Genomic DNA, 4,325 nt, shown 5'->3' with positions numbered 1-4,325 from the left:
GAAAGAAAACTAAATGCCATGTTAGAGTCTGCAAAGCAGTGTAAAACACTAACATTATAGATTTGGATCCCAACCGCAGGTGAATAAGCTACAACATTACATTCACACTCTACCATCGCTCCAAACCCTGATCCTGGAGATCTACCTTCAGACTTTAGCTCCAACCCTAATCAACTGCACCTGATCCATCTAATTATTGCCTTTAGGAGTCCTTAATTAGCTCAATGAGGTGTGTTACAGGTGGGTTGGAGGTGAAACCTGCAGGAAGGTAGATCTTAAGGAGGAGGACTGGTGACCACTGTACTACACTATGAAACTGCAATTATTCAGGGTGTTATGACTGTATTTTAGAGTTTATTGCTGTTTTTATCATATTAAACTTCATTTAGCAGGTCATTTCTGCCCCTGCCTATCAACATTGCATATTGTTGTTGTTCAAATTACTGCATTGTGAAATGTGATGCCAAAGTTATCAGTGTTTTTATTGTTGAACATTTCTTGCATAGTTGTGATCTGTGTCAGGTAGGAGTTAACTGTGGGGAAATCTCCACAGGCAGCTGAGGTTTGACCTGGAATGTATGTTGGAAGATAAGAGCTGGCTAATGAAATGTTGCTTGACTGGTTTAACTCTTTTAGTACAACCAATGTGTCAGGACAAGTTGTACCACTTTCTTAAACACAAGTGTCACTTAAAGCCATTTCACTACAGTTTAAATTCCATACTGAATAATCCAACTTACATAAGAAAAACTGATTAAGCATAAAGCCATTCTATTCATTTTCATGTTCTCACCTGTTTCTTGGATCGTTCTGCTGCAGCTGCAACTGTATCATGACCTTTGTGTTCATGCATCATGCACAAATAACAGATGCATGTTTGGTCAGTAGCGACAGTAGATCTCATCACTTCATCATGTTGAGAGCAGATCTTGTCTTGCAGCTGTTTGGAGGCTTTGATCAGCCGGTGCTTCTTAAAGGCAGGAGACTGATAGTGAGGTTTTAAGATGAGTTTCACAATAAGAAGCCAGACAACACCAAACAGGACTTGATGGCTTTGCGTTTTCTCCCAGTGCAGGAATCACACTCCACATCTCCAGGTCCAGCGTAACAGTGAGAAACAACTTCGAGTTTCTTCTTCACTTCCTCCACCACTTCAGCCAGCATGTTGTTTCTGCGTAGAACAGGCCTTGGACTGAAGGTCTCTCTGCAGTGGGGGCAGCTGTAGACCCCCCTCTGATCACCCTGATCCCAGCAGCCATTAATACACACACCATAACAGAAACTGTGTCCACAGGGAATAGCCACTGGATCCTTCAGCAGATCCAGACAGACTGGACAGCTGAACTGGTCCTGAGCTACTGAAATACTGGCCTCTTCCATTTTTCTGCACTCACAAACTGAGAGAGCAGCTCTCTGAGATCAGTTTCGTTTGCTTGGAATGAAATGAGCTGCAAAGTGGGAGTGGTTATTTGTGAAAAATTTTGATTGGGCAGCTCTCCTAAAGATATATATCAAGTTGAAGCGGCTTTATTGTCATTTCAGCTATATAGCAAGTACACAGCGAAACAAAACAGCATTCCTCCAAGACCATGGTGCAACAAAAGGACATAAGTGCAAAACAATACCGTGTACACAGTGCAGACAATAAATATGAGAATTCTGAAAAGTACTGAGAATATGTAGATTGTGCAAAGCAGGATGTAACATGCTATGACATATTAGCAGCTAGCCTGGGATATATGAGCATAGCGGTCACTGAGGTAGCAACCAGAACAGCAATGGAATACATTATTGGTTGATACAGTATTCTAGCAGCCATTATTGTTCAAGAAATAAAATGTGCAAAAATGCAAGTAGTCAGATATATGAATTTTATTAAGTGAAGTATTCACTTAATAATCAAGTCAATTCAGTCAATGGAAACTGAGTAATCTGATGGCTTGTGGAAAAAATGTCTGGCTGTGAGGGTCCGAATGCTGTGGTACCTTCTTCTGGATGGCAGAAGATAGAACAGTTTGCGTGTGGGGTGTGTGGGTGGGTCTACAATGTTGGTGGCTTTTCGGATGCAGCTTGTTGTGTAAATGTCTGTGATGGAGGGACGAGAGACCCTGATTATCTTTTTGGCTGCCCTCACTATTTCCTCAAGGGTGTTGTGGTCAGAGGTGGTGCAATAACCAAACCAGGCAGTAATACAGCTGCTCAGGAGGCACTCTATAGTGCCTCTTTACGGGTAGTGGATGGGAGAAACAGAGACAAAGTAGTGTCATCAGCAAAGTTTATGATGTGGTTTGAACTCTGAGCAGCCGCACAGTCATGAGTCAGCAAAGTGAACAGCAGTGGATTGAGTACACTGCCCTGGGGGGCTCCAGTGCTCAGTGTGATGCTGATCCTGATCCGGACTGACTGAAGTCTAAGTCCAAAATCCATTTGCAGAGGGAAGTGTTCAGGCCCAGCAGGCTCCACTTTCCAATCAGATTCTGAGGAATGATAGTATTGAATGCTGCATTGAAGTCTATGAACAGCATCCTGACATAAGTGTTCTTTTTCTCAAGGTGAGTAAGGGCCAGATGAAGAGCTATGGCATCATCTGTAGAGTTGTTGAAAATATGCAAACTGCAGAAGGTCCAGTGAAGGAGGCAGCTGGGTCTTGATATGCCTCATTACGAGCCTCTTGAAGCACTTCATGATGATGGGTGTGAGAGTGACAGGACGGTAGTGATTGAGGTAAGACGCTGGAGATTTCTTTGGCATGGGGACAATGGTGGTGGCCTTGAAGCATGCTGGAACAATGGCGCTGAGGGAGATGCTGAACATGTCCATGAGAATGTTCGCTAACTGATCTGCATATTCACTGTGCACTCAGTCAGAAATGTTGTCTGGTCCAGCAGCCTTCCAAGGGTTGATTCATGTCAGCCACGGACAGACACAGTACCTGATCGCTGGGTGGAGGACTGCCACGTTGTCCTGCACTTTGAACCATGCATAGAAGTCGTTTAGCACATCTGGAAGGGAGGCATCACTGTCACAGGAGAGTGATGTTCCTGTAGTTGCTGAGGGCCTAAATACCCTGCCACATGCCCACTACAGACCAAGGCAAGAGAGACCAACACACAACAAGGATGCTTCAATCAAAAAAACATTCAAATTACTTTCAGTGATAAAGAAAGAGAAATAAAATAATAAAAAAAAATAAAGTAAAAAGAAAAAAAAACAGCTCAAGTAACGTGATTCACAGCTAAATACTATGAAACAGTGTGGGTTTAGGGTACTTCTAGCGAAGGCAGCTTGACACTTAGGCATGAAAGAGCCTCTCAGAATTAACCTAAGTATGGGTGTGCACAGCTATATGGGAAGATACATCTATGAAAGGTTTTCTTATTAAATAATTTGGCGTTGGAACCTTGACTACGTAAATGAAAGGTAACCAGCCTTACTTTGGAGTCGAGGGAGCTGACTACATGCCCTCCAGGAGGGGTCATCTCTGGACTGGCTGGATAGAGAGAAACTCATGCGCTGGCCTCACTGGTGGTGGAGGCTCCACCGTAGTAGCGGTACAGGCAAACGCAGCCTCAGTCAGCGACTGGGCAGAGGTGTCTTGAGGCTGCTTGAGGATGGAGCTTGGGCAGTCTTTTGATGGTCAAATCTGCTCCCAGATTGATGTGCGGCTCTGGGTGAGGTCCCAAGGTCTTTGTAATGACAGAACTGCTCTGACTCTGCTGGCAAAGGTTTAAGTTGCAGTACGGGTTTCGAGGCTGGTGATACCAACTTAACTAACTTCCTCTCTTTGGCTGAGACAAAATTTTAAGAAACCCCTCACTGGACAGTGAGGAGGTGGTTTAAAGTGTACACAAACTGACAAACAAGTTACAAAGATGAACAAAAGTTTCATATCTGATGAGCATTGTATATTTTCTGACCTTGGTTGGCACAAACTTAAGAATTTGCTAGCTTCTCCTCCAAAAAGCAGAACTACTGAAAAATACCTGCGATCAGGTTTTGTCTGGCTTTAGCTCCTCCCCTGTGGAGGTGGAACCAAAGCGCCGGTTCCAGGTTCTTCTCACCTAATGGTTAATTAGCTGTTCATTGTTTCCAACTCTGATTGGTGGTGCATAATCTATGAGCACCTCCCCAAGAATCACACCTCCTTTGTTTAAGTTAGATCTTAAAAAGAAAAAGGGAAAAATAATTCTAACACAAAAAAGGTTTAGATTGTTCCTTTAAATTTTCAAACCCAACAAAATAACAACTAGGACTTTCATGTATGTTTCATAATAGACAGTTCTAACCCATGTTACCTGAAAAGCAACACACCCTAAATGACAAAG

General features: G+C 43.2%; 1 pseudogene; it reads right to left on the bottom strand.

The window, feature by feature from the left end:
- Positions 1–793: 793 nt before the first annotated feature.
- On the bottom strand, positions 794–1,380 carry LOC118801217 (annotated as a pseudogene).
- Positions 1,381–4,325: the final 2,945 nt, after the last annotated feature.

Source organism: Colossoma macropomum, unplaced genomic scaffold, assembly GCF_904425465.1.
Source record: "Colossoma macropomum unplaced genomic scaffold, Colossoma_macropomum, whole genome shotgun sequence".
Lineage (NCBI taxonomy): Eukaryota > Metazoa > Chordata > Actinopteri > Characiformes > Serrasalmidae > Colossoma > Colossoma macropomum.
This window is presented reverse-complemented; position numbering and strand designations above follow the sequence as displayed.